We start from the raw sequence: 13024 nt of genomic DNA on the forward strand, positions 1-13024 counted from the left end.
TTGCCTTGGCGGGCAGATGGCCTCTGTGTCCTCACATGGTCTTCCCTCCGTGTGTGTCTGTGTCCTGCTCTCCTCTTCTCAAGGAGGATACCGCTCCCTTGATTAGGACCTACCCCAAAGACTTCATTTTAATTGAATCATCTCTTTAAAGACCCTGTCTCCAAACATAGCCTAAAGACTGCAACATAATGAATTTGGAAAGAGACACATTTCAGCCCATAATATCAGTGTAAAAATTTCGAATATCAGCAGATATTTTAAAAATTGACTTCTCCAGCACATTCCTGTCCCACATTCACAACCCTTATATGCACCCTTGCAGGCTAGATATGTTTGGTAAGTAAGACATTTGGGGATTTTTTAAAAGGCAGTACAGTATAAATACTACATTATTAATTGACAGAGGTTTCTCAGATAGTGACCCATAATCAAAAACATTAATATTTCTCAAAAACATAAATATTCCAAAAAACCATAAATGTTTACTTTAAGTGGGAAAATAAAAGCCTATAAACTATCTCATATTAGATCTATTCAGGTTTTGCTGCTAAATGAATGAATATAAGTCAGGTAAAATATGAAAACACTTTCAATTTTCAGCGCTTTTGATTTATGGGATTGTAGGCAAAGAATTGTGGATCTAGAAGAATTTGAGGAAGAATAAAGATTGAAAATGTTCACACTCGTTGATACAGCACTTCCACTCGGGGGGATAAATCCTAGAGAAGCAACCTGATGTTCATAAAAAGCTTCTCTGTGGAAGCAATCACAGCAGATTTTTATTTTTTTTGCAGTACCTGGGATAGAACTCAGGACCTTGCTCTTGCCAGGCAGGTGCAGAGCCACTGAGCTACATCCCCGGGGCTGCAGATATTTTAAGAAACATTAAAAATAACCTTCATGGGGCCGGGGATGTAGCTTAGTGTTTCCGCCGCCTGCTTCACAAGCTCAAGGACCCGAGTTCAATCCCTGGTACCAAAAAAAAAAAAAAGAGTCCTCTGTATTTGGTTGGGGATTTAGCTCAGTGCTTCCAGCACCTGCCTCACAAGCGCAAGGTCCCGAGTTCGATCCCCGGTACCAAAAAAACAAAAAAAACAAAAAAAACAAAACCTTCATCCTTGTCAGGAGAGAGACAGTTAAATAAATTGTGATCTAACAGAGAACTGGATTTTAAGCAGTCATTAAAACCTATTGATGAGGAATTTGTAGCAAGAGAGAATGCTTATGTTATAAATATAAAATTGAATATACGATATAGGCCAAAACATATGAAAAAACTCAGAAGAAAACACACCAAAGTATTAATGGTGGCTTTTCAGTCTCTCGATTTCATTTCACCGAAGTTGTGACTCTTCATAAAGTTTGCTTCTTGCCTCCTTAAGTACCCTCTTTACTCCTCAATCCTTCCTTCTCTGTCACCCCTTCCCCACCCACTCCTTTCTAAGAAGTCTCTATTTCATTTCATGACCTGGCTATAACTAGTGGCATCGCTGACCAGGTCTCCATTCCTCGTGTTTGCCTCTTTACTCCAACCCAGTCTACCGCTAGCTTAAAGGTAACTTCTATTTCTAACATATTGGCTCTCATCCACCTTCCCTAAACCCAGGATATAGGATCCATTAGTGAGGGACACTTTGAGCAAGCATTTAGAAGACAGTTTCAAGGCTTTACCCCACGCCTCTGGAGAGGGAGCATGGATTCCGTAGTGCTGGTGTCCCAGATGAAGACATGTAAAGCTGGTTCTGCAAACGTGGGGAAACTGCAAATTGGATTCAGCTTCTGCCAAAGATAGGAGCTGCTGCGCTGCGGTGAAACACCAAGAAGCCCGAAGAGGACTGGAAGCCAACAAACAGCACATGGCCAGGAAGTACCTTCTTCCTCTGGCTTTGCAGTCTCCTCATGGCACCCTCTACCGGCAGAGCTCGAAGCAGCAAGCTCATCTAGCCAGATACACCTCCCCGAGTCACCAAGCCAAGGACAGAGCCTAGGCTGGGTTTGTGGAAGAGAGAAGTGACTTCTCTGACTACTCACCATCCACACGAGTCTCTACACGTATACAAATTGTATACAACATGCCAGACACCTCCAGCTTTCCCCCTGGATTCTGCCATCAAGTAGATAAAGACATTCTCACCCTCCCTCCAAAATGAGGGAACGCTGTGTCCTAGCATTCATTACACCAGCCTCTGTAAGGTAGTCACCTCGCCCATCTCTACACTATTTTAATTCCTTTTAAAATTCAGTGACAGTCTAATCGGATAGAGACTAAAGTTTGAAGTTAACCTCTAACAGGACTTAAGTAACAAAAGGAAAAAAAAAAGAAGAAGAAGAAGAAGAAAATAGCCCAAATACACATGCACAGACATAAGAAGCCAGGAAGAAAAACGTGTGGAGATGCAACAGTCCTTTCTGTATCAGGCCACAGGACCATAGTTGTAACTTTTCCTCACTATTTCATGTTTCCTGTTTCTTCATTCCAAGCTGAGTTCTTTACTTGGGGAGGTGACCCAGACCTTCATCACCGATCAGGAATGAAGCTGGTCCTTGAATGAATGAATGCTCAGTGGTCCTGATTTGGTTTGGTTGCTAACATCACGAACCAAGATGAACAATGTCACATCAGTTTTTGTACTGATGTTAGGGCCAAATTGTATGTCTTTCCAAGTTTACATGTTGTCGTTTGGATGCTAGCTTTTGTTACTGGACTGAAATACCATAAGGTCCTCTCCAGAATTCTTTGGGCCGAGGGCTGGAGATGTAGCTCAGCAGCACTGCACCTGCCTGGGAAGCACAAGGCCCTGAGTTCAATTTCTGGTTAAAAAAAAAAAAAAAAGAATTCTTTGGGCTGAAAGACATAGTCATTTTTACCTCCAAAATATATCAGCAACCCAATTTTACCTTTGTAGTCAAGTTCAGTCTTCCCATCCAATAAAGTAACTCCATTATGAGTATTATTATTATTATTTTTTTGGTACCAGGGATTGAACTCCAGTCCTTGCGCTTGCGCAGCGGGCGGCGAAACCACTGAGCTAAATCCCTGGCCCAAGCAACTCCATTATTTAGCTGTTGGTTCTGTGGCATGAGGAGCACTAAATATCCAGGTGGCAGTTTTATCTTCCAGTTCAACAGAACCATTGCTGTGGACTCAAGGAAGCATCTCAGCCCTGGGATACAAAACCTCCACTTTAGTAGAATTCAGTGTTTGAATGGTAAACAAAAGTTCTGAAAGTAGGTCTAATAGGGAGAAGAGAATGCCTTTTCCAGCTCTTGATTCCTGTATATATTGTGGCTATGGGAAAGACAGAACCACATTTTGGCCTCTGATTCAAAACATACACTGCATCTTGCAAGACAGTACTACCTTCTTTCAAGATGTTGTGTGTAAGTCAGCTGAGTCTTCACTAAGCCATTTTGCTGTTTGTGTAGGTTAGGTGCTTCTGGAGGATGGAGTATATGGTATAACTAATGAAGTTAGTGAGCATGAGCCCGTTGCCACATTTCCTTTGATATGAAATTAGCTCATTAATCAGAAGTAATGTGCATAATACAATGAAAATGAGTAAGCCATTTTATGAGTCCATGGATAGTGGTGCCAGCAGAAGTAGTATAGGCAAGGAAGGTAAATCAATACCCAGAATATGTGTCTATCCTAGAGAAAAGATCTCTGTCCCTTTCCATGATAGAAATGTTCCAACATCATCAACCAAGCCCCAGATAGCTGGCTTGTTCCTCCAAGGAAGGTTGCTAGTAGGAGACCCAGTGTTGGTTAGTGTTTTGGCTAGTTAGGCACTCAGTAATGGCAATGTGGCAAGGCCACAAAGTCAGGCTTGGTGAGAAAATCATATTGCCAAGCCCACAAAGAACTTCTGTTCTGAACAACATGACCATTTTACACTTAACATGCAAAGGCTCCACCTGGCACCCACCTAGCAACTGTTTTCGATGCAGCTATCCAGGCCACTGGGCAAAAGCTTGCCATAATCTCAGGCCTCCTACAAAGCCATGTCCTAATTGTGGACAGTGGAGTCACTGGAAAATGGGTTGCCCTCTGGGGAATTCAGCCCCTCCCCTGAGTTCTCTCCCTTCCAAGAGACCTGATGCATCTGGGGAAGACCTCGTGGCCCTCATGCCCTTATCTTCAGCTGCTGATTGGTTCAGCCTAGACAAACAAAGGCCTCATTACATTGGCAACATCCCCTTGCCCAGAAACAAGATATCTATACAACTGTAAAGAATGTCTTGTGTTTGTGAGTACTGTGTTTGTATTTGTTCACAAGAAAAAGAATCTGAAAACCAAGACGCTAGCACCAGCTACCAGATAACACCTCCACACATACACAAACTGCCATGCTCCTACACCTTACTTTTTAAAAAGTGAGTTAGTTTATGGCCTTAGATTACTTCAGCTGTGCTGTGGAAGTTGTAGTTTTCTTATGAAGAACAATTGTTAGTTATGATTTCCTGTCTCCTTTCTGCCTATCTTTCATTTCTTCTATCCTACCTCAAAAGGAGAAAAGAAAAAGAAAAAAAATTGTTCTTTGAGCGTAGAGCTATCCTGTCAGACCTTCCCACACCAGGCTAAGACATACTTGGGTAAGATTATATGAAGAGAGACAAAAGGTGAGCAGAGAAAGTGGAGGTGGTTGAAGGTTTCTACCAACTCCTTCTATAACCTCATCGTTGTGGAACTGAAAAAAAAACGGGGTTGGGAAGAACTGGCTATTTTGAAGGTGTAGCATTAGCTCTTCCTGCTATCCCAGACTGTCAGGGCATTTGATAAATGGTCACACACCAAGACACCAACAAAGGGTAATGCACTGTTTCATAAAGCAAGCCAAATCAAACCATAAAACTGCTCCTTGTGGACTGAGTCAGAGGACAAAGTAACAGAACAAAGGGTACCACAGTACTCTACCTGTGAGCAGTACCTATCATCCAGGATTGTAAACATGATTGGCAATAAGGTGTACATGGCACACAGTAGCCCCTCAAGAAGTTATTATTATTATTATTGTTATTATTATTATTATTATTTGGTACTGGGGATCAAACTCAGGACCTTGCACTTGCAAGGCGGGCACTGGAACCACTGAGCTAAATCCCCAGGTCAAGAAGTAATTTTTTTTTTTTCTGTTTTTTTCTTTTTTTTTGGTCTTTTTGAAACAGGGTTTCTCTTTGTAGTTCAGGCTGGCCTTGAACTCACTATGTTGCCCAGGCTTGTCTCAACCTCATGACGATCCTCCTGCCTCAGCCTCCAGAGTGCTAGGATTACAAGCATGTACCACCATGCCTGGCAGTAATTATTTTTCTATGTTTTGCTAATTTTTTTGAGACAGGGTCTCACTATGTAGTTTTTACTGGCCTTGAATCCACTATGTAGCCCAAGCTGGCTTCAAATTTCAGTGATCCTCTTGCTTCACTATGCCCTGCTTTTGTTTTGCTATTTTTAAAGGAAATCCTATATGCTAGTTATAGAAACACACAGAACTGGGACTTCTGGGAAGATGTCAGAGTGGTGAATAGTAGGGAAAGAGCCTCTCTGAGATTTGGTGTTCAGATGCTGGAATATAGCAACATGAGGAAGAGAAGGATGGAAGTGGGCCCCTGGGACCTAGCAAGGATCTGAAGTGAGAAGTGAATCCCATAGGGAGCACAAAGAGAGAAACTTCAACAAAGAAGGAGGGGGCAAGTGGTCCTTTCCCCCTGAGCCCTGACTCACTGCATGGGAAGAGCAACTTGATCCTGCAGATGCATGGTAACTACTGGTGACCCCAGAGACCTCCACACAGAAATGCACAAGTGGAACAGAGAAGTGGACTCAACACTTCAGTGGCTGTTGAGTTATTTGGGTTCACATGTACTCCAGGAGAGGATGATTGGCTGGTAGCCGTCTTAGACAGGGCCCAACTGAGCCCAAAACTCTGAGTACCTGCAGGCTGGCTCCATCAGGGTGAGGCAGAACTGAGTTCAAGTCAGCAGGAGTCAAGGAGACAAGTTCAAGCCAGCAGGAGGCAAACAGGGTAGTGCAGGCTGAACAAAACAGGTTCCAGCCTCACAGCCAGAAACCAGCCTGAGATTCAGAACTAAAGGCACAGGCTTGCTGGGGTTAACCACTACACTGCCATAAATCTATGGCTGACTAATTGGGATTAGTCAACATGAATGTGGACTCTGCCTGTCCACTTTGGCTACAAGTGACAGCAGAAACATGCCTTGAAGTGGAATTTTTTTTCTCTTATTATCTCCTTTCTTAAATTTTCCTGGGTTTGATTTTGTTTTCTTTTAGTCTTGATTATTTGTTATTGTTTTTCATATAAGTGTGAACACTGTTTCTAGTTTTTTGTTGTTGTTCTGTTAATTTCATTTCTTCCTTCTTTCTTTTCTTCCTGTCATCTTCACCAGTTTCCCTTCTTTGTTCTCCAGCCTTGCTTGTAATCTCTTGTTCTTCTCTTTCTCTATTTTTTTCCCCTAACCTCCTTCAAATTTTCTCCCCTGAGGATAAAATCTCCATACTGAGGGCATATTTACAGTATACAATTTTCTGGTTTGTTTTAGATTTTCTTATATAACAAAAAATCTAGTTCAAATGATTAAAGGTTGCAAATCAATAGTTACTACAGTTTGTCATTGTCTAGGGAGTATTTGATGCTATGATTGTTGTTGATTGTACTACTTTAGCTAATGTGATGTACTTGTTCTAATCAGGTTTTCTTCTTGGTTTGGAAAGTCTGAGATTGTTTAAGGCTCATAAATAATACCCTTTGGCCAGTGCCAAAGAACCATGGGTGAGGCCAAATAGGCAGCAAGTTCTCATCCCCAGTGAACTGAAGAGAAAGGATCTTGCAACAGACTGAAAACCCAAAAGCCAGCTACATTAATACTTATTTTATACTTGTTTATACATTAATATTTTATATAGTTGAGTACACTGGTATTTGGTGCCTATATGTTCATGATTGTTATCTCTTCCTCTTGGACGGTTCCCTTTACAAGGATGTAGTGACCTTCTTTGTCTCTCTTAATCAGGCTTGGCTTGAAATATACTTTGTCTGCAAATGGAATAGCTACCCCTGCTTTTTTTCTAGGTTCCTGTCACATGGGGTATTGTTTTCCATCCTTTGAGCTTCAGTCTATGAATTTTTTTTTAATTAAATGTGTTTCTTGTGTGCAGCATATTGTTGGGTCGTGCTTCTTGATTTATTCTACTAATCTGTTTCATTTGATTGGTGAATTGAGAAGATTAACATGGATGGTTATAAATTATATATATTGGCTTATCCTTGACATTATTTTCCTTTTGTTGTTTCTCTGTTTTTCCCCTCTCTTTAATTGTTTGCCCTGCCTGGTGGATTTGTTCTGTTGGTGTTCATGGAGTTGTAGTCCTTGTTATCTCTTTCTAGAATGTCCTTGAGAACATTTTGGAGTGATGGTTTGGTGGTCATGAATTTCCTCAGGTGTTCTTTATCATGGAAATATCTTGTTTTTTGTTTTGTTTTTTGGTACCGGGGATTGAACTCAAGACCTTGCACTTTCGAGGCAGGTGCCAGAACCACTGAGGTAAATCCCTGGGCCCCTCATGGAAATATCTTATATCTCCATCAATTTTGAAAGACAATTCTGTGGGGTACCTCAATCTGCATTGGAGTTGTTTTATTTGAGGGCTTGAAATAATTTACTCCAAGGTTTTCTTGACTTGAGGGTCTGTGTTGAGAAGTCTGTTGTGGTTTTGATGGGGTTTCCTTTTATAGGTGATTTGTTTCTTTTCTATAACAGCTTTTAATACTCTGTTCTTGTGTTATTTATGGAATCCTGCCTATAATATGCCTTAGTGTAGAATTTTTTGGATCAGGGCTATTTGGAACACAATATGCCTCACTTATCCATATGTCAAATTCTTTTTCCATGCTTGGGAAGTTTTCTACCATTACTTCTGTGAACTGGTTTTTCAAAATGCTTTTTTTACTGACTCCAGTCAATCTTATGTTGTTCTTTTTTGCATCCTCTAGCAGCTATTGGATTAATTTTTCATGGTCCCTTGGTACTTTTACAAAATTTTTCTTTTCATCATCACTAACCACAATCCTGCCTTCCATATCTGGTATTCTGTCCTCACATTGGCTCATTCTGCTGTGTATACTTTCAATGGAATATTTAATCTCCTAGATATCTGTTTCAATCAGTTTCATGGATTCTATTTCTTTGCTATGTTGGGCATTCATGGTTTCCATCATTTTCCTAAGATCTTCTAGTTGTTTTTTTTTTTAAATCTGTATCTGCTGTAGAGTCACTAAGTTTGTCTTTCATTATGGTCACCATCTCTGTAGTTATCTCAGAAATTAAATCTCATTTGATTTTTCTAGAGCCTCATTCATCTGCTTTATTACTTCTATTGTTATTACTTCAGAGAGTCCAGGTGGGTGGCTTTTGAATTGTTCTACCTCATTGCCCCCTGAGTTTGCCTTTGGTGAGATAAAAGTTTGGAGTTGCATTTTAAGTGTTTTCTCATTTTCTGTTTTTTATAATTTAATATCTGCATTGTTGTTAGTAAATTGCTTATGCTTTATTGCTTAGCTTTATTGCTAGTATGTCGAACACTTAGAAAATTACAACTTTAATCTTACCTTGTTCTTTGCATCATTTAGCATTTTCTGGATGGATTTTTTCATGATCCCTTGCTATATTAAGGAATATCTCATTAGTTGATCACCAAACACAGCCCTGTCTGGAATGTCTGATATTGTGTCCTCCCATTGATCCTGCTGCCTATATTTTCAATAGAGTTTTTAATCTCCTGGATTTCTCTTTGAGACTATTTTATGGATTCTAGTTGTTTTCTATGTCTAGTATTCATTGTTTGCATGTCTTTTTTTTTTAGCTCCTTTATTTATTAGTATCTCTCAGGATTCATTAGTCATTTGTTTTATTACTGTCATTGTCTCTTTAATTACTTGTGCAATTATCTCTGCTTTGAATTTGCTGAGCTTCTTATTGATCTGTTTTGTTACTTCCACTGCTACCATTTCAGGTATTTCAGTTGCCTGGCTTTTGGTGTATTCCCCTTCAATGCCCCCTCAGTTTGCCATTGGGGAGTTGGGAACTTTTGGTGGGCATTTTGCTTGTGTTCTCTCTCTCTCTCTCTCTCTCTCTCTCTTTCTCTCTCTGTCTCTCTCTGTCTCTTTGTTTATTTGTTATCTCTGTGGAGACTTGCAGATTGCTTATGTTGGATAGCTTTATTGCTAGTATTGAGACCTCAAGGTAATGTCTTCTTTTCAGAGATATCTTCTGGGCACTACCTATTGGCCTTTATGTCTGCCCAGGATTCAACCACCCCCATTTATTAGGGCAGAACGTTGCAGCATAACTGGTCCTATGCCAAGTGCTTTGATATTGGACTGTAGTTTTGTTTAAGATCCCCAGGCAGTCTAGATATTGATACAGAGGGTTTTTTTGTTTTTGTTTTTGTTTTGTATCAGGCATCAAACTCAGGACCTTGTGTTTTCGAGGCAGGTGTGGTACTACTGAGCTAAATCCCCAGGTTTTGTTTTGTTTTTTTGAGACAGAGTCTGTTTCACTTTGTAGTCCAGGCTGGCCTTGAACTCACGGTGATCTTCCTACCTCAGCCTCCCAAATGCTGGGATTATAGACCTGTTCCACCACACCCAGCTAACAGAGGAGCTCAAATGATAGCAACAACTATGCCACTCTTGGTTAAAGTAGCAAAATCAGCAACAACAGCAGCAAAAACAAACAAGATAATGACATACTACAATAATTAACACTCTACCACCTTTAACCATAGGAAGGAGATCTATAGTTATAGTACTAATTCTAAGACAAATCATATATTTATATACAGTAGCTATCTACTCAACAGAGCAATTTTACCTAAATTCAGAATAGATATACACAGCAATCTACAGATTCATAAGTGTAAATGGTTACGGCAGTAAGAATAAGATGTGGGCCTGGGAACCTCAGGAAAAAAGAAAGAAAAAATTAGATTTTGAAAAAGTAAGCAATGGAAGATAGGAAGCAGGTGGTAAGATAGATACAAAAGGTCAGAGTAAGCAGTAAAATAAAATTGGTAGTAGTAGATAGCAGTAACAGAAAAAAACCAACTAAGAAAAGGATAAATAATAAGAAATAGAGATTAAATTAGAGGGAAGAAAAAGAAAAAATAGTACAGAAACAAGTTTAAAAAGAGTGAAAAAAAGAGACAAAAAAGAGGGACCTATTCAAACAAAACAATGTAATATTTAAAAGAGGAACAAGAAAATGGGTGATAAAACTCCAAAGGCCACCAAAAGAAAAAAAAAAAATTAAAATAGAGGAGAAAGAAAAAAATCTAGGTCAAACAAAGAGTTAAGAAAGAAAGAAAAAAGAAAGGAAGAAAAATTCCTCTGTATTTCCAGAAGTGCGTCTTTCTTCCAGTGGCTGCAGTCTTCTGTTCCACAAGTCACAGTCCTGTATAGCCCTCGGGCTTGTGTGGGGATCTCTGATACAGCAATAATAGGCAGTAAAATAGCCCCTTGCCTTGCCTTTGCCTTTCCTCCGTGTTTTATTCCACAAAATATTATGCTCCAGAAATGTAACAGTTTGTGCTGGGTAGCGCTCAGGCCCAATGTATCAAAATGTTTTGTAATTGTTTGAACTTTCTGACCTCTCAAGAAGGTTCTGTTTAGGCCAGGGATTTAGCTCAGTGGGGCCGGCGCCTGCCTGGAAAGCTCAAGGTTCCGAGTTCGATCCCCAGTACCAAAAAAAAAAAAAAAAAAAAAGAATGTTCTGTTAGCTCCACCCGCTTAGAGGAGTGTTCTGTTAACTCTGCCCCTTTTAAGAATGTTAGCTCCACCCCTTTCAGGAACGTTCTGTTAACTTCTCCCCTCTGCTTTTTTTTTTTTTAACTATACAGAATATGAAGGTTTATTTCAAAAAAGATTACATTTTCTTTTTGCTTCTGTGCCAGCTCCCAATGGCTTTCAGGAATGTTCTGTAACTCCGACTCCCCTGCGTCAGTGAGCATGCTCCCCTGCCCCTTGATCCCTACGTAAGGAGGCCTCCATTTCTGGTGAAGTGCTCAGACATTGGAAGATGAACTCCTCTGAGCCTGCTGGTGTAATAAAAGGTTTTTCTCCACCTCTTTGAGTGATTTTTGGATTTTGGAGTCTTCAAATCTGGGAGCTGCAATCCAGAGCTGTATCACTCAACTGTGCTTCAGTGCTGTGGCCCTTGGCTATGACACTGAGCTGTAACATTTGGCTATAGCACTGAGCTGTTCCGCTTTGCCACAACACCTCTTTCTGTAAACCCTGTGTGGCAACTGTCAAAGCAGGGACACAGGTCCAGGCAAGGCATGGGGCTTTGTGTCCTCAGGTTTCAGTCGTGGATTCCTGCTGGTTGGGGTCCAACGCTGGGCACTTGATGTATAATATTCCAGGGTCCTTGGGACCAGCTCAGAACACTACATGGAGGCTTGTGGAGACCCCGGACGCATATGGGGAGATTGCCAGGGCCCAGAGAGGGTGCAGGACCCAGGCTAGGGTCACACGGGTGTCCGGGTGGACCTTTAACCCTTGCTGCAGACCAGGCAGTGGCCTGGCCTAGTGCCTGGCAGACTGCCCGGACTGTGTCGAGGTGCAAAACGGAGCCTCAGACGTGTCCAGGGTGGGGAGCGGCGACTGGCATTGAGTGGATTCAGGTAGGCCCGGGCATCAGGCAGAGTCGCGTGGGATGGGGGTTCCCGTGGAGACCAGGCTGCCCAGGATGGGTGCTGGACATCAGACAAGGTCTGGAGGGGTGCAGGCAGTGAGCACTGGGTGGGAGCACACGGGATCTCGGGGTGCTAGGCACCGGCTCAGAGGGGACCCTTGTGAGCTGTGTCCCGGATCGGTTCCTCGGCGTGGGACAAACCCGAGGCACCCGGCTGACTGGGGTGCCCAGGAGCCAATATCCATTACGCCTGACATGAGCAGAGTTCACCTGTCTCTTCGAGCTTAGCCTGAGTTCAGCAATGGGGAAAGAGCCCGTGTGCTGCAGTCACCAGTGGGAAGGACGCTGCGGGGCTGCAGCCTACTTAGTGTTGGGGTGCGGATGGTGGGGCGGGTCCATGCACCCCAGTCTATCCTGGGAGGCCAGGTCTGCTATCCCGGGTTGCCCCGCCTATTTGAGAAATTCTCCAGGTGGCTTTCTGGTGGATGAGGGTGCTGACTTTTTTTTTTTTGGTATTGGGGATCGAACTCGGGTCCTTGAGCTTGCGCAGCAGGTGGCGAAACCACTGAGCTGAATCCCCGGCCCCATGATTCCTCTCTTTGTAACACATGTGCGGGTCTTTTGTTTGATCTACAAGTTTCTTCTTCCACACTTCCAAAACAGTGTCAGGTATTCTGTCCCAGCCACAAGGAAAGTAGCAAGCGACAACATTGAAATATTTTGACACTGTTTTCTATCTTGTGTATGTGGAGGGTTGAGACAGGATGTCGCTATGGCATAGGCTGTCTGTGACTGTGTAGGCCAGGCTGGCTTCACACTTGCAGAGAGCCTCCTGCCTCAGCCTCCCGCCTCAGCCTCCCGCGAGGTGTCATTACAGGGGTGTGACACCATGCCTTTTTTTTCAATAACAATAAAAACATTTGCCACAGCCAGACATGGTGGCACATTCATGTAACCCCAGCTACTGGGAAGCTGAGGGAGGATTGTTTCAACCCAGGAGTTTGAAACCAGCCTCAGTTACTCAGTGAGACCATGTGTAAAATTCAGTATGGGCTAGGGATACTGCTCAGGGATAGATGCTAACCTAGCATGCACAAGGGTCTGCATTCAATTCCCAGTACCCCAAGAAAAAAATTCATTATTATTTACTATTTATTGTTTATGGCACTAGCTCATTTTCTATTTGAGCCTGTTTTGAGGAATTTAGGAAAACTTGGGTTTTTATGGAAGACAGAATTTTTCTTTGCTTTTCACAGTATATAACTAATGGGTGAAGGAAAGAAGAGTACTGCATTCAATTATTCTGTCTGGTTTCCTT

This window comes from Heterocephalus glaber, unplaced genomic scaffold (assembly GCF_053883595.1).
Source record: "Heterocephalus glaber isolate CG9 unplaced genomic scaffold, H.glaber_assembly_v1.0 deba00001733, whole genome shotgun sequence".
NCBI classification, from domain to species: Eukaryota; Metazoa; Chordata; class Mammalia; order Rodentia; family Bathyergidae; genus Heterocephalus; species Heterocephalus glaber.